We start from the raw sequence: 18,824 nt of genomic DNA on the forward strand, positions 1-18,824 counted from the left end.
GTATATTCGGTGACTCTGAATCACATTTTATCCTGATACCAGATTTGATTGACGCAACCCTTTACAGTATCCTTAATATCAAGCAAATATAGAAAAATGTTTTTGTGTCCGTTGTCTCCCCGATTCCGGTGTCCATTACACGGTTGGGATTCGTTAAAATCCTTGCCAATTTGGTTATGTTCTTACTACAACACAAACAGTAATACATGATACTTGAGACAGAGATAACGTTGACATGATTTATCGTTCAAGCACACTGCGTTCATGCATAGGTGCAGTACTCAATTAGTATCAATGCTCTAAGTTCCACAGTAACAAAATAAAGTAGTGCCAATGATAATGCTCTGTAAAGTGCTTTTAAAGTATTTACATCCCTTGACTTTTTCCACATTTTGCTGTGTTAGTCTGAATTTAAAATAGATTAAATAGATTTTGTCACTGGCCTGCACACAATACCCCATAATGTCAAAGTGTAATTATGTTTAAAAATGTACTAAACTTTTAAAGCTGAATTGTCAAGTATTCAACACCTTTGTTATGGTAAGCCTAAATAAGCTCAGGAGTAAAAATTTGCTTAACTAGTCAAATACAGTGCCTTCAGAAAGTATTCATACCACTTGATATTCCACATTTTGTTGTGTTATAGCCTGAATTAGAAATTGATTAAATATGTTTTTCCTGACCCATCCACACACCCACAATGAAGAAGTGAATTACATTGTTTTGCAAGTTTAAAAAAAATGACATACAGAAATATCTAATTTCCATAAGTATTCACACCCATGAGTCAATACATGTTAGAATCACCTTTGGCAGCAACTTTCCACACCTTGATTGTACAATATTTGCACATTATTATTAAAAAGATTCTTCAAGCTCAGTCAAGTTGGTCATTAATCATTGCTAGACAGACATTTTCAAGTATTGCCATAGATCTTCAAGCCAAGTTAAGTCAAAACTGTAACTAGGCTACTTAAGAACATTCAATGTCATCTTAGTAAGCAACTCCGGTGTGTTTTATGTTATTGTCCTGCTGAAAGGTGAATTTGTCTCGCAGTGTCTGCTGGAAAGCAGACTGAACCAGGTTTTCCTCTTGGATTTTGCATGTGCTTAGCTCTATTCTGTTTCTTTTTTTTCTAAAGAACTCCCTAGTCATTGCCAATGACAAGCATACCCATAGCATGACGCAGCCACCACCGTGCTTGAAAATATGAAGTGGTACTCAGTGATGTGTTGGATTTGATGCTTTGTATTCAGGACATAAAGTTAATTTCTTTGCCACATTTTCTGGCAGTTTTACTTTAATGCCTTATTGCAAACAGGATGCATGTATTGGAATATTTTTATTCTGTACAGGCTTCCTCCTTTTCACTTTGTAGTTACTCCACAATACTAAAGTAAATGACAATGTCGTTGATTCATACTCAGTTTTCTCCTATCACAGCCATTAAACTCTGTAACTGTTTTAAAGTCACCATTATCGCGTGGTATGGCAACTGCTTGGCATCCGTCAGCAAGGCACTACAGAGGATAGTGCATACATCACTGGGGTCGAGCTCCCTGCCATCCAGGATCTCTATACCAGGCGGTGTTGGAGGAAGGCCCAGCCACCCAAGTTACAGACTGTTCTCTCTGCTACCGCACGGCAAGCGGTATCAATGCACCAAGTCTGGAACCAACAGGACCCTGAACAGCTTCTATCCCCGGACTGCTAAATGATTATTTTAAATAGTTAACCAAATAGCTACCTGGACATTGCGGACAATCTGCATTTGCCCTTTTTTCATTAACTTCTTTGACATGCAATACGCTACTGTTAATCTGCCACTTTATTCCTAGTTATTTTTACATATCTACCTCAATTACCTTGTACCCCCTCCACATCAACTCGATACTGGTACCCCATTTATATAGCCAAGTTACCGTTATTCATTGTGGATTTATTATTACCTGTTTTACTTTTATATTATTTCTCTATTTTCTTTCTGTAACGGCAGGTTTCCTCCTCTTCGTCTGAAGAGGAGGTGTAGCAGGGATCGGACCAAGACGCAGAGTGGTAAGTGTCCATGTTTTAATATAATCCACTGAACACGACAAAAAATACAAAATAACAAAATAACCTAACCGAAACAGTCCCGTGTGGCATGAACACAGACACAGGAAACAAACACCCACAAACCAACAGTGAAAACAGGCAACCTAAATATGGTTCCCAATCAGAGACAATGCAAAACACCTGTCTCTGATTGAGAACCATATCAGGCCAATTGACAAACCTAAACATAGAAACACATAACATAGACTGCCCACCCCAACTCACGCCCTGACCATACTAACTAAAGACAAAACAAAGGAAATTGGTCCCGTGTGGCTCAGTTGGTAGAGCATGGCGCTTGCAACGCCAGGGTTGTGGGTTCATTCCCCACGGGGGGACCAGGATGAATATGTATGAACTTTCCAATTTGTAAGTCGCTCTGGATAAGAGCGTCTGCTAAATGACTTAAATGTAAATGTAAATTAAAGGTCAAAACGTGACACTTTCTCTCTGCATTGTTGGGATGGGCCCATAAGTAAGCATTTCACTGTTGGTCTACACCTGTTTATGAAGCATGTGATGAATACATTTTATTTTATTTGAAAGCCAAAATAGAGTAGTGAAAGTAATGGTGGGACTGCACATTCAGTTTGTTGTATTGCTCAAAAACGTAATGTTAGTATGGTATATCACAAGTGAGTCAAAGCTGTATTGACAAGGTCTGTAAGGTAAGCTATTGTCTTTCCCTTCCTTTTGGAACCATTATTTCAGATCATCTGATGTTGGCTGGGCTCCCCGCTTGTGCCATCAAACCCCTGCAACTTATCCAGAATGCTGCAGCCCACCTGGTTTTCAACCTCCCGAAGTTCTCCCATGTCACCCCGCTCCTCCACACACTCCACTAGCTTCTAGTCGAAGCTCGCTGCAAGACCATGCTGCTTGCCTATGGAGCAGCAAGAAGAACTGCCCCTCCCTACCTTCAGGCTATACTCAAACCCTACACCCCAACCCCTAGATAGGTTTATTTTCAAGTACTGTGGGGATGTTTTCAATGCTTGTAAAACATATGTTACATTTTCGAGTAGACTTCAAGTATTTGATCTTTTTTTAAGAGCACTCTTCAGTACATTTCAGATATTTTATTGAAGAGATGGGACAAAGTAAAAGAAGGATAGTGAGGTGAGAGTTTGACGACGTAGCGATGGGTATGGAATTTGAACCCACATGGTCATGAGCACATATACTGTAGTACATTCGTGTTGACTAGACCACCTCAAACATGTTTGAAGATGACGCCGACAGAGAGGGCTGACGTGCTTCTAGCTCTTAGTTCTATCAACACATTGACTGTAGTACTTGCGCTGCTAAAACACTCGACCAGTGCTACTCCAACTTCCGGGATGCCTGCAAGGCCCTCTCCGTCCTCCTTTCGTCAAATCTGACCCCGACTCCATTTTGCTCCTCACTTCTTATAGGCAGAAACTCAAACAGGAAGTACCCGTGCTAAGGACTATTCAACGCTGGTCTGACCAATCGGAATCCATGCTTCAAGATTGTTTTGAACCCGCGGACCGGGATATGTACTGGGTAGCCTCCAATAATATCATTGACGAATATACTGATACGGTGACTGAATTTATCAGGAATTTTATAGGAGATGTTGTACCCACTGTAACTATTAAAACCTACCCTAACCAGAAACCGTGGATAGATGGCAGCATTCGTGCAAAACTGAAAGCGCGAACCACCGCATTTAACCATGGCAAGGTGACTGGGACTATGGCAGGATACAAACAGTGTAGTTATTCCTTCCTCAAGGCAATCAAACAGGCAAAACATCAGTATAGAAAGAGTGGAGACGCAATTCAATGGCTCAGACACGAGATGTATGTGGCAGGGTCTACAGGAAATTACGGACTACAAAAGGAAAACCAGCCACGTCGCGGCACCGATGTCATGCTTCTGGACAAGCTAAACACCTTCTTTGCCCACTTTGAGGATAACACGGTGCCACTGATGCGGCCCGCTACCAAGGACTGTGGGCTCTCCTTCTCTGTGGCCGACGTGAGTAAGACATTTAAGCATGTTAACCCTCACAAGGCTGCCAGCCCAGACGGCATCCTTAGCCGCAGTGTCCTCAGAGCATGTGCAGACCAGCTGGCTGGTGTGTTTACCGACATATTCAATCTCACCCTATCACAGTCTGTCCCCACATGCTTCAAGATGTCCACCATTGTTCCTGCACCCAAGAAAGCAAAGGTAACTGAACTAAATTACTATTGCCCCGTAGCACTCACTTCTGTCATCATGAAGTGCTTTGAGAGACTAGTAAAGGATCATATCACCTCTACCTTACTCCTCACCTTAGACCCATTTCAATTTGCTTACCGGCCCATTAGATCCACAGACGATGCAATTGCACTGCACACTGCCCTATCCCATCTGGACAAGAGGAATACCTATGTACGAATGCTGTTCACTGACGAGTCTGCTTAGGAAACAAATACTCTCAACTGTTTGAATAAAAATAGAGTTTAAGTTACCTGTGATGAATGTTGAAAACAAAAACTTTCATTTCTATATGCAGGAAATCCTATTCTAATAATGGGCATGGTAAGAATTGACAACCAAAGTGCGAGTCATAATTCCCATGACACCTTCTAGCAAAATCTGAAAAGCGGTTCCTCCATTTATTCCATAGGATATTTTTAGATTCACTTAAAATAAGGTCTGTGTTTCGTGTAGGCTTACATCACCGTGCCAATTTTATAACTGTGTAGATATCCATAGGACAAGGTAACTCTGATCAATATTGGCTAAATATAAGCGAAGATAAAAAAAAAATGTAGAGTGGATTTATGAAAATATGTTGACAAACGTTACCTTATCCTAGTGAGATTTACATGGCTATCAAAACGTCGAGGCGGTTTAAGCCTGCACGAAATACAGACCTTATTTGAAGTAGATCAAGACATTCTCTATGGAAGACATGAACGGTAAAATAACGAAGGAACCCCTTTCAAATTCAGCCGCAAGTTATTACAGGAATTATAACGCGTCGACTATTTCTCTCTAAACCATATACCTTTGACTAATCCGGAAACTATCACCTCGAAAACAAAACGTTTATTCCGTTCCGTATTTTATCTAACGGGTGGCATCCATGAGTCTAAATATTCCTGTTACATTGCACAACCTTCAATGTTGTCATAATTACGTAAAATTCTGGCAAATTAGTTCGCAAAGAGCCAGGCGGCCCAAACTGTTGCATATACCCTGACTCTGCGTGCAATGAACGCAAGAGAAATGACACAATTTCACCTGGTTAATATTGCCTGCTAACCTGGATTTCTTTTAGCTAAATATGCAGGTTTAAAAATATATACTTGTGTATTGATTTTAAGAAAGGCATTGATGTTTATGGTTAAGTACACATTGGAGCAATGACAGTCATTGATTGATTGTTTTTTTTAGATAAGTTTAATGCTAGCTAGCAACTTACCGTAGCTTACTGCATTCGCTAACAGGCAGGCTCCTCGTGGAGTGCAATGTAATCAGGTGTTAGAGCATTGGAATAGTTAACTGTAAGGTTGCAAGATTGGATCCCCCGAGCTGACAAGGTTAAAAATCTATCGTTCTTCCCCTGAACGAGGCAGAACGTTCCTAGGCTGTCATTGAAAATAAGAATGTGTTCTTAACTGACTTGCCTAGTTAAATAAAGCTGTTAAAAAAAATATATATTAAATCGGCAAATCGGCGCCCAAAAATACCGATTTCCGATTGTTATGAAAACTTGAAATCGGCCCCGATTAATCGGCCATTCCGATTAATCGGTCGACCTCTAGTCTGAACCCCGCCCTGTCCAACTGGGTCCTAGACTTCTTGACGGGCCACCCCAGGTGGTGAAGGTAGGAAACAACACCTCCTTCACTGATCCTCAACACTGGGGCCCCACAAGGGTGCATGCTCAGCCCTCTCCTGTACTCCCTCTTCACCCATGACTGCGTGGCCATGCACGCCTCCAACTCCATCATCAAGTTTGCAGACGACAAAACAGTAGTAGGCTTGATTACCAACAATGACGAGCCAGCCTACAGGGAGGAGGTGAGGGCTCTGGGAGCGTGGTGCCAGGAAAATATCCTCACTCAACGTCAACAAAACAAAGGAGATGATCGTGGACTTCAGGAAACAGCAGAGGGAGCACCCCCCCATCCACATCAACGGGACCACAGTGGAGAAGGTGTAAAGCTTCAAGTTTCTCGGTGTACACATCACTGACAAATTGAAATGGACCACCCACACAGACAGTGTGGTGAAGAAGGCACAACAGCGCCTCTTCGGCCTCAGGAAGGTGTATAAATGTGGCTTGTCACCTAAAACCCTGACAAACTTTTCCAGATGCACAATTGAGAGCATCCTGTCGGGTTGTATCACCGCCTGGTTCGGCAACCGCACCGCCCGCAACCGCAAGGCTCTCCAGAGGGTGGTGCGGTCAGCACAATGCATCACCGGGGGAAAATTACCTGCCCTCCAGGACACGTACAGCACCCGATTTAAACTCAGTTTTTCACAATTCCTGACATTTAATCCTAGTAAAAATTCTCTGTTTTAGGTGTGTTAGGATCACTACTTTATTTTAAGAATGTGAAATGTCAGAATAATAGTAGAGAGAATGATTTATTTAAGCTTTTATTTCTTTCATCGCATATCCAGTGGGTCAGAAGTTTACATACACTCAATTAGTATTTGGTGGCATTGCCTTTAAATTTTTCAACTTGGGTCAAATGTTTCGGGCAGCCTTCCACAAGCTTCCCACAATAAGTTGGGTGAATTTTGGCCCATTCTTCCTGACAGAGCTGGTGTAACTGAGTCAGGTTTGTAGGCCTCCTTGCTCGCACACGCTTTTTCAGTTCTGCCCACAAATTTTCTATAGGATTGAGGTCAGGGCTTCGTGATGGCCACTCCAATACCTTGACTTTGTTGTCCTTATGCCATTTTACCACAACTTTGGAAGTATGCTTGGGGTCATTGTCCATTTGGAAGATCCATTTGCGACCAAGCTTTAACTTCCTGACTGATGTCTTGAGATGTTACTTCAATATATCCACATAATTTTCCTGCCTCATGATGCCATCTATTTTGTGAAGTGCACCAGTCCCTCTTGCAGCAAAGCACCCCCACAACATGATGCTGCCCCTCCCGTGCTTCACGGTTGGGATGGTGTTCTTTGGCTTGCAAGCATCCCCCTTTATCCTCCAAACATAATGATGGTCATTATGGCCAAACAGCTCGATTTCTTTTTCCATCAGACCAGAGGACATTTCTCCAAAAAGTACGTTCTTTGTCCCCATGTGCAGTTGCAAACCGTAGTCTGGCTTTTTTATGGCGGTTTTGGAGCAGTGGTTTCTTCCTTGCTGAGCGGCCTTTCGGGTTATGTTGATATAGGACTCGTTTTACTGTGGATATAGATAATTTTGTACCTGTTTCCTCCAGCATCTTCAGAAGGTCCTTTGCTGTTGTTCTGGGATTGATTTGCACTTTTCGCACCAAAGTACGTTCATCTCCAGGAGACAGAACGTGTCTTCTTCCTGAGAGGTATGACGACTGCGTGGTCCCATGGTGTTTATACTTGTGTACTATTGTTTGTACAGATGAACGTGGTGCCTTCGGGCATTTGGAAATTGCTCCCAAGGATGAACAAGACTTGTGGAGGTCTACAATATCTTTTCTGAGGTCTTGGCAGACTTCTTTTCATTTTCCCATGATGTCAAGCAAAGAGGCACTGAATTTGAAGGTAGGCCTTGAAATACATCCGCAGGTACACCTCCAATTGACTCAAATGATGCCAATTAGCTTATCAGAAGCTTCTAAAGCCATGAAATAATTTTCTGGAATTTTCCAAGCTGTATAAAGGCCCACTCAGCTTAGTGAATGTAAACTTCTGACCCACTGGAATTGTGATACAGTGAAATAATCTGTCTGTAAACAATTGTTGGAAAAATAACTTGTGGCATGCACAAAGTAGATGTCCTAACCGACTTGCCAAAACTATAGTTTGTTAACAAGACATTTGTGGAGTGGTTGAAAAACGAGTTTTAATGACTCCAACCTAAGTGTATGTAAACTTCCTCTGAAGGGGGAAGTAGGGGTAGAGAACTAGGGGTGATCAAAACCGTTTCCTAACTACAATATAGCCAAAGAACTGCTACACAATGGAGGATTCTGAAACCATTTATGGTTTTGGTTATGATTATGGGGATTATAGCAATTCCACTTGTTACTCCTCATGATGAGGAGGTAGCTTTCAAAAACCCATAGTACATGCTTCATGGAGGTTTTATGCATTTCCCTCATGGTGGTCAATGTGGTTTTATTCTGGGGGTTTGTGGGAATGGCGTGGTCATCTGGATCGCTAGTCACAATATGAAAAAGACGGTCAACACCACCTGGTACCTCAGCCTGGCCGTCTCCAATATCATATTCTGTGCCTGTCTACCCTTCAACATCATTTACCCGGTAACAAAGGAGTGGATCTTTGAGCTCTTCATGTGCAAATTCAGCTCTTTAGTGATGTTCCTGAACATATTCGGCAGCATATTACTCCTGGTCATCGTCAGTGTTGACCACTGTGTGTCAGTGACGTTTCCAGTGTGGGCTCAGGACCACTCCACCATTTGCAAGGCCTTTGAATTTGTGTTCCTGGTCTGGGTTGTCTATGTCGCACTGAGCATCCCCTCCTTGGTGTTCAGTGATGCCAAGACTCATGTAGGGAAGAGCATGTGTTTCAATAACTAGACAAACCAACACAGCCACAAGATGATCACTGTAGGTCGGTTTATCAGGAGGCTTGTGCTCCCATTCCTCATCTTCTGTTACTCCGTCATCATTCTGCTACTAAGGACCAACCGGATGATCAAGTCCTCCAAGCCCTTAACTTATGACTGCCCTGATAGCCACGTTCTTCATCTGCTGCCCTACCATGTCTTTGTTCTGTTTGAGTTGATCCACCAAAGCTACGACCTGGCGATTATAAAAGCTGGACTGATGGTGGGTACCACTGTAGCCACAGCAAACATTTTCCTCAACCCAATGCTATATATTTTCATCTTAGACAGCTCTATACTGTCTAAGATGGAGAATGCCATGGGAGAGGGGGGCCGCACTACCAGCCACTACACCTCTAGGTCCAGCTCCATGGAGAGCAGCCGCAGGGACTCCACACATTTCTAAAAGTCTGAGGATGGTAAGGCCTCAGTGGCTGTAGAGACTGCGAACACAATTTTGTTCAGCAATACGTTGCCTTGTAGAAATGTCATGTAAGGTGGACTTGCACTTGAGGGTCTAAGAGAATAATGATATTTGTCATGTATTTGTTAAATCACAAGTCGTGTTCTTTGTCTCATGTTAACATAATGTCGAACAATCTACCTGTTTGATTTGTTTCTCTCATGAGTAAACTGAGTATGGTCTTGTGGAGATATTGGTCACACTTTATTTGGATAATCCAGATGACACATTAATGTTTCTTATAAAAATAAGTGATGCAGTCAGTCTCTCCTCAACTGTTAGCCAAGAGAGATTGGCATGCATACTATTTATATTAGCCCTCTGATTACAATGATGAGCAAGACGTGCCGCTCTGTGGCAGCTGCAGCTTAACTAGGTCTTTCCTTGCAGCACTCGACCACACAACTGGACAATAATCAAGCTAAGACAAAACTAGAGCTTGCAGGACCTGACACATACCGATGTAGGATCTTATTTTGAGCCAGTTTCGTACAGCAACAACAGGAAATGTGAATTCGATTTTGGATTATACATTTTTTTAGGGGTTGATATACATTTTTCGTAAGGGAAAATCAAGTCTGAAATTTCTGTGGAATTGTAAAACTTTAAGACTTTTTAAACCTCAAATACCTCAGTTTTACATTTCCTGCATTACACTCTGTCTGAATTGGATCTTTAATTATGCATTGGATATTGCAGACATCCATACACAACATATTGTCCAGACCTATTCCCCCCAAAATAATTTGACTTCTGGGTCCAAAAGGGTAATGAAATTTGTAAAAATACAAGTATTTTCTTGTTCAATCTGTTTTGATTTGTTTTCTATATATACAATGAATATACAATCTTGTATTGTAGATATTGTAACATGTTTGGTTATTTATGTAATTATTCATGGGAAACGACTGCAAGAGAAGCTGCTTGCTTTTAATGAACTGAGAAGCAGCACCAGGCTGTTTGTGTGTGTGTGTGTGTGGTGAGTGCATTTTTCTGATTTAAATCCGATGTTTTGATGCATAGAAAATTAACTGATACAGTGCATTCGGAAAGTATTCAGACCCCTTGACTTTTTTCAAATGTTGGTACGTCACAGCCTTATTCTAAAATTGATTCAATTATGTTCTTATCATCAATATCCCGTAATGATGAATGAAAAAATTGTTTGCTAATTTATTAAAAATGAAACAGAAATACCTAATTTAGATAAGTATTCAGGCCCTTTGCTATGAGACTCAGACTTCAGTTCAGGTGCATCCTGTTCCCATTTATCTTCCTTGATGTTTCTACAAATTGATTGGAGTCCACCTGTCGCAAATTCAATTGCTTGGACATGATTTAGAAAAGCACACACGTCTATATATGGTCCCACAGTTGACAGTGCATGTCAGAGCAAAAACCAAGCCATGCTGTCAAAGGAATTGTCAGTAGAGCTCCAAGACAGGATTGTGTCGAGTCACAGATCTGGGGAAGGGTACCAAAAAATGTATGCAGCATTGAAGATCCCAAAGAACACATTGGTCTCCATTCTTAAATGGAAGACTCTTCCTAGAGCTGACCACCGGGCTAAACTGAACAATCGGGGGAGAAAGGCCTTGGTCAGGGAGATGACCAAGACCATGATGGTCACTGATAGAGTTCCTCTGTGGAGATGGGAGAACCATCTCTGCAGCACTCCACCAATCAGGCCATTATGGTAGTGGCCAGACAGCCACTCCTCAATAAAAGGCACATGACAGCCTGCTTGGAGTTTGACAAAAGGCACCTAAAGACTCTCAGACCATGATGAAACCAAGATTGAACTCTTTGACCTGAATGTCAAGCATCACGTCTGGAGGAAACCTGGCACCATCCCTACGGTGAAGCATGGGGGTGGCAGCATCATGCTGTGGGGATGGTTTTCATCGGCAGGGACTGGGAGACTAGTCAGGATCGAGGGAAAGATGAACGGAGCAAAGTACAGAGAGATCCTTGATGAAAACCTGCTCCAGAGCACTCAGGACCTCAGACTGGGGTGAATGTTCACCTTCCAACCGAACAACGACCCTAAGCACACAGCAAAGACAACACAGGAGTGCTTCGGGACAAGTCTCTGAATGTCCTTGAGCGGCCCAGCCAGAGCCCGGACTTGAACCCGATCGAACATCTCTGGAGAGACCTGAAAATAGCTGTGCAGCGACGCTCACCATCCAACCTGACAGAGCTTGAGAGGATCTGCAGAGAAATGGGAGAAACTCCCCAAATACAGGTGTGCCAAGCTTGTAGCGTCATACCCAAGAAGATTCGAGGCTGTAATTGCTGCCAAAGGTGCTTCAACAAATACTGAGTAAAGGGTCTTAAACCTGTTATGGCTGCAAGCCCGACGCCGGTACACCTATGACAACATCCAGCTCAAGTGCAGGGCGCGAAATTCAAAATCTATTTTTTTTTTAATATTTAACTTTCACACATTAACAAGTCCAATACAGCATTTGAAAGATAAACATCTTGTGAATCCAGCCAACAAGTCTGATTTTTAAAATGTTTTACAGAGAAAACACCACATATATTTATGTTAGTTCACCACCAAATAAAAAAGAGGACAGACATTTTTCACAGCACAAGTAGGATGCAGGTAGCATGCACAAGCCAACCTAACTAACCTAGAACCAACCTAAATAACCTAGAAAAAACTCCCTCAGATGACAGTCCTATAACATGTTACACAATAAATCTATGTTTTGTTCAAAAAATGTGCATATTTTAGCTATAAATCAGTTTTACATTACTGCTACCATCATAGCTACAGTCAGAAATCGCACGGGAGTAGCCAGAGAAAATACAGACACCAACGTCAACTACCTAATTACACATCATAAAACATTTCAGAAAAATATATGGTGGATAGCAAATGAAAGACAAAGATCTTGTGAATACAGCCAATATTTCCGATTTTTAAAATGTTTTACAGCGAAAACACCACATATATTTATGTTAGCTCACCACCAAATACAAAAGACAGACAGACATTTTTCACAGCAACGGTAGCATGCAAGTAGCATGCACAAAGCTAACCTAACTAACCTAGAACCAACCTAAATAACCTAGAAAAAACTCCCTCAGATGACAGTCCTATAACATGTTACACAATAAATCTATGTTTTGTTCGAAAAATGTGCATATTTTAGCTATAAATCAGTTTTACATTACTGCTACCATCATAGCCACCATCATAGCTACAGTCAGAAATCGCACGGGAGTAGCCAGAGAAAATACAGACACGTCAACTACCTAATTACTCATCATAAAACATTTCAGAAAAATATATGGTGGATAGCTTATGAAAGACAAAGATCTTGTGAATACAGCCAATATTTCCGATTTTTGAAGTGTTTTACAGCGAAAACACAATATATCGTTATATTAGCTTACTACAATAGCTAACACACAGCAGCATTGATTCTAGTCAAACGGTAGCGATAGCACAGTTCGACAGATATATGAAATAGTATCCCAAATTGGGTCCTTATCTTTGTTGATCTTCCATCAGAATGTTCTCCAAGGGGTCCTTTGTTCAGAACCGTCTTTATTTGGGTCCAGAACGAACTATTTCCCTCTTGAATTAGCAAGCACACTGGCCGTGCGGTGCTAACCTCTCCTTCTTGAACTAATTCTTGCGACGCATCACGTCTAAAGTCCAGAATAAATTTCAATAATATAATTAAACTATATTGAAAAAACATACTTTAGGATGATATTGTGACATGTATCAAATAAAATCGAAGCCAGAGATCATATTCACCTATAACGACGGTTTTCCAGGAGGCGACTCCAGATCCAACTTCGCGCCTTCCAAAAAAAATGTATGGCGCACTTCTCACTCCAAGAGGTTGTATTCAATCCCAGAACGATATAATCAAGTCATTTCTGCTCTCACTTCCGCATGACACCCAGGGGAAGGTGTATGACGTGTTTCTACAGTCCTAAGTGACATGCCCTTTTATAGACAAGCTCTTGAAGAGAGACATCGCTTTTGGAAATCTCACTTCCGGATAGGAAATGGTCTGTAAAAAGAGTTCTGTTTCACCTAGAGAAATAATTCAAACGGTTTTAGAAACTAGAGAGTGTTTTCTATCCAATAGTAATAATAATATGCATATTGTACGAGCAAGAATTGAGTACGAGGCCGTTTGAAAATGGGCACCTCTTTCCAGTTATTCAATACGCCCCCTGCAGCCATAACAAGTTAATACTTATGTAAATGTAATATTTCCGTTTTTTAAATAAATTTTCTAAAACTGTTACACTTGTTTTTGCTTTGTCATTATGGGGTATTGTGTGTAGATTGATGGGGGAAAAAAGCTATTTAATCCATTTTTAGAATAAGACTAATGTAACAAAGTGGAAAAGTGAAGGGGTCTGAATACTTTCCAAGTGCACTTACTAGGCTCTATTTTGTTTAGTCATTCCATACTGTCTTTTAAAATGCAAATTACTGTAAATCAAATTAAGTCATACCTGCAATTGTGACAGACACAAACTTTTGTGTCAAATAACCCGAATTTAAATCAATTGAAAAGGAAACAACTCCTTTGTTCACAGTTTCGTAATGTACTGTAACCACAACCACAGATGGCATAAGTGCTTTGCCAAATACCCATCCCAAAACAGCCACCTAACTGTAGCTGTCATTGGCTTTGTGCCCCCCATCATCTTCTGCTACTCTGTCGTCATCATCCTGCAACTGAGGACGAACAGGATGACAAGGTCCTCCAAGAACTTCAGTCATGACTGCACTGATAGCCACGTTCTTCATCAGCTGGCTGCCTTGCCATGTCTTCATCAATCAGGAGCCAGGTATTACAATTTTCTAACTTTTATTCATGAAGGGCTAAAGATATCTGCGACTCTGGCTAGTGCAAACAGTTTTCTGAACCCATTTCTGTATGCGTTCGTGAGCAAAGATGTCAATCAGAAATGCTGGAGCTCTGTAGTCTCTAAAATAAAAAATGCTTTTGATGAGGAAGAGCGCTCTACAAGGAGTAGAGGGACCTCTTCCTCCCAGGCTGATTAAAAAATGTCGACAAATGTCTGATTGCCTTTCAACAAATACTGTAATTACAAGGCAAGTGTATGCTCCTTAACTTTTTTTCAATTTTTGCCTAAAATGACATACCCATGAAGCAAGGATATGCATATTCTTGATACCATTTGAAAGGAAACACTTTGAAGTTTTTTGAAATGTGAAATTAATGTAGGAGAATATAACACATTCGATCTAGTAAAAGAAAATACAAAGAAAAAGCAACCCTTTCTTTTGTACCATCTTTGAAATGTAAGAGAAAGGCCATAATGTATTATTCCAGCCCAGGTGCAATTTAGATTTGCTAGATGGCAGCAGTGTATGTGCAACGTTTTAGACTGATCCAATGAACCAGTGCATTTCTGTTCAAAATGTTGTATCAAGACTGCCCAAATGTGCCAAATTGGTTTATTAATAACTTTTCAAGTTAATATCTGTGCACTCTCCTCAAACGATAGCAATGGTATTCTTTCACTGTAATAGCTACTGTAAATTGGACAGTGCAGTTAGATTAACAAGAATTTAAGGTTTCTGACAATATCAGATATGTCTATGTCCTGAAAAATGTTCTTGTTACTTACAACCTTACAACCTTAGCTCAACCATCCTGTGGGGGACCCACCGATCCTGTAGAGGTTTTAAGGACATGTCCATATTGCCAATTCAATGATAAGGATTGTGACAATGATTCATAGAATGTTGGTTCTATGTTATCTATATCAGCTGCAATGCAAACTACCATATGCAAAACTTTTCATCACCAAAAACGAGTAACAAATGTTGAATAATGTCTGTATGTTGACAGTCAGTAGTATTTGTATTTCCTGCCACATATCACCCATCTTATGTTTGACAGGTTTTTGTGTAATCAGATTTGTACCATGAAATGTAATTCAGCCCACCGTGCCAACATTCATCTGTCAGATCATGTGCTGTGACACTGAAATATCAAGTGCAATTATATATCCTATAAAGCAGTTGTTCCCAAACTTTTTATAGTCCCGTACCCATTCAAACATTCAACCTCCTGCTGCGTACCCCCTCTAGCACCGGGTCAGCGCACTCTCAAATGTTGTTTTTTTGCCATCATTGTAAGCCTGCCACACACACACACTATACGATACATTTATTAAAAATAAGAACGAGTGAGGTTTTTGTCACAACCCGGCTCATGGGAAGTGACAAAGAGCTCTTATAGGACCAGGACACAAATAATGATATAATAATAATCAATAATTTTGCTCTTTATTTAGCCATCTTACGTATAAAACTTTATTTGTTCATCAAAAATTGTAACTCACCACAGGTTAATGAGAAGGGTATGATTGAAAGGATGCACATAACTCTGCAATGTTGGGTTGTATTGGAGAGAGTCTGTTTTAAATCATTTTCCACACACAGTCTGTGCCTATATTTGCTAGTGAGGGACGAGAATCCACTCCCACATAGGTACGTGATTACAAAGGGCATCAGTGTCTTAACAGTGCGATTTGCCAAGGCAAGAATCTTTGAGTGTAGCCCTATCCAGAAATCTGGCAGTGGCTTCTGATTTAAATTACATTTTCACAGAACCACTTGTTGTAATTTCGATGAGGCTCTCTTGTTCAGATATCGGTAAGTGGACTGGAGGCAGGGCATGAAAGGGATAGCGAATCCAGTTTGTGTCGTCCATTTCGGAAAAGTACCTGCATAATTGCTCACCCAGCTCACTCGGATGCTTTGCTATATCACATTTGACATTGTTTGTAAGCTTGAGTTCATTTGCACACATCATACAATGATGGAAAGACCTGTGTGTTGTCGTTGTTCATGCAGACAGAAAATAGCTCCAACTTCTTAATCATAGCCTCAATTTTGTCCCGCACATTGAATATAGTTGTGGAGAGTCCCTTTAATCCTAGATTCAAATCATTCAGGCGAGGAAAAAACATCACCCAGATAGGCCAGTCGTGTGAGAAACTCGTCATCATGCAAGCGGTCAGACAAGTGAAAATGATGGTCAGTGAAGAGAACTTTAAGCACATCTCTATTAAAAGAAACATGTCAATACTTTTCTGCCCATATCATTGCATAATGCAGGAAATACACGAGAGTTCAGTGGCCTTGCTTTAACAAAGTTAACTATTTTCACTGTAGTGTCTAAAACGTCTTTCAAGCTGTCAGGCATTCCCTTGGCAGCAAGAGCCTCTCTCTCGGTGGATGCTGAAGTGTACCCAAGTGGCGTCGGGAGCAACAGCTTGCACTCACATTACCACTCCACTGTGTCTCCCTGTCATGGCTTTTGCGCCTACAGATACCAACACATCTTGACCACCAAAGTCCATCTGATGTCACAAAGCTGTCCAGTACTTTAAAAATATCCTCTCATGTTGTCCTGGTTTCCAGTGGTTTGCAGAAGAGGATGTCTTCCTTAATTGACCCCCTCATAAGCGTAACGGACATATACCAGGAGCTGTGCCAGGCCCGCCACGTCTGTTGACTCATCCAGCTGTAACGCATATAATTCACTGGCTTGTATGCGAAGCAGTAATTGTTTCAAAACATCTCCTGCCATGTCACTGATGCGTCGTGAAATAGTGTTGTTTGATGAAGACATTGTCTGTATAGTTTTTTTGTCCTTTTACACCAGCATTGTCCCAGCCATATCCGCGGCAGCAGGAAGAATTAAGTCCTCCACAATAGTATGGGGCTTGCCTGTCCTAGCCACTCGGTAGCTCACCATATAAGACGCTTCTAGCCCCTTCTTATTAATGGTATCTGTTGCTTTTATATATGTCTCACTACTCAAAAGTCTTCTTTATTCTAGCTCAAACTCCCGTGGCTTATTTTTCAAATTGTCATGTTTTCGTTTCTAAATGTCTGCACAAGACTGAAGGTTTCCCGCAGGAGAGTAACGGTTAATGTGATTGGATGTTAATTATTTGACTAGGCTACCTGCATTTGACATTGTGTTGTTATTTCGCTTAACACTAGATCACAGGTGTCAAACTCATTCCACGGGGGGCCGAGTGTCTGCGGGTTTTCGCTCCTCCCTTGTACTTGATTGATGAATTAACATCACTAATTAGTTAGGAACTCCCCACACCTGGTTGTCTAGGGCTTTATTGAAAGGAAAAACCAAAAACCTGCAGACACTAGGCCCTCCGTGGAATGAGTTTGACACCCCTGCACTAGATGGTTTAATTTTATTTTTGGCGTGAAACGAGACTACACAGGCGAGGGGGGAAAAAACTCACCCAAATGTATAGCCCCGTTGGAAAATACAAATGTACTGTTTGAAAATGTGAATCACATTTTTATTTGGCGTGCGCCCGACGGTATTGCGCGTACCCCTTGGGAATACCTGCTATAGAGGATCTGAGAATTCAGCCTGGTCTTATAGACTAGACGTAACATATTATGTTATATCAAATTAGTATGATATATGTTACGTTTGGTATGGTTACATAGGACAGACGGTTACTTAAGGCAAACGTCTAGCAAACCAAATGTTGCGAGCTCGAATCTCATCATGGACATCTTTAGCAAATTAGCAACTTTTCAACTACTTACTACTTGTTCAGCTACTTTGCATGTTAGCTAACCTTTCCCCTAATGCAAACGTCTAGCAAACCAAAGGTTGCGAGTTCAAATTTCATCACGGACAAGTTTTGCATTTTAGCTAATTAGCTACTTTGCAACTACTTAGCATGTTAGCTAACCCTTCCCCTAATGCAAACGTCTAGCAAACCAAAGGTTGCGAGTTCGGATCTCATCACAGACAACTTTAGCATTTTAGCTAATTAGCAACTTTTATACTACTTACTTATTTTTGCTACTTTGCAATTACTTAGAATGTAAGCTAATTTAGCTAACCCTAACTCTATCCTTAACCATTTAACCTAACTCCTAAACTTAACCCTAACCCCTAGCCAAGCTAACGTTAGCCACCTAGCTAAAATCCACAACATATCATATGTTTTGCGAATTCTTAACATATTGTACGTTTTGCAAATTCATAACATATAATAGAAATTGTAATTCGTAACATATCATACGAAATGGGTGATGGACATCCACAAATGAATACATACCATACGAAACGTAACATATCATACATAATGGAGTATCTCAGATTTACATACAGAATTATACAATATGCTCTGAGACCAGGATGGAGAAAATAATTGGAGACTCCTGTATTGATATTCAGGTTGAACAATACATGGAAAACACATTTCACACAACCACTGTGAACTCATTGGAAGTTGGAATTGTTCATGTATTTGTAAAAACACAAGCATTGTTCTGTTCAATTTACCTGTTTAATTTGTTTCTCTGAAGAAGCTGACTAAGCGATGATCTTGTATTGTATTGCACCATGTTTGTGGTTATTTATGTAAATATTTGGTGTAAACCACAGAAAGAGAAGCTGCTTGTTAAAAGGAAGTTAGTCCGACA

At 40.9% G+C, this 18,824-nt stretch overlaps 1 pseudogene; it reads left to right on the forward strand.

Moving 5' to 3' along the window:
• Positions 1–7,226: 7,226 nt before the first annotated feature.
• Positions 7,227–9,565, forward strand: LOC139545316 (chemerin-like receptor 1; annotated as a pseudogene).
• Positions 9,566–18,824: the final 9,259 nt, after the last annotated feature.

The sequence above is a fragment of the Salvelinus alpinus genome, chromosome 19, assembly GCF_045679555.1.
Source record: "Salvelinus alpinus chromosome 19, SLU_Salpinus.1, whole genome shotgun sequence".
NCBI classification, from domain to species: Eukaryota; Metazoa; Chordata; class Actinopteri; order Salmoniformes; family Salmonidae; genus Salvelinus; species Salvelinus alpinus.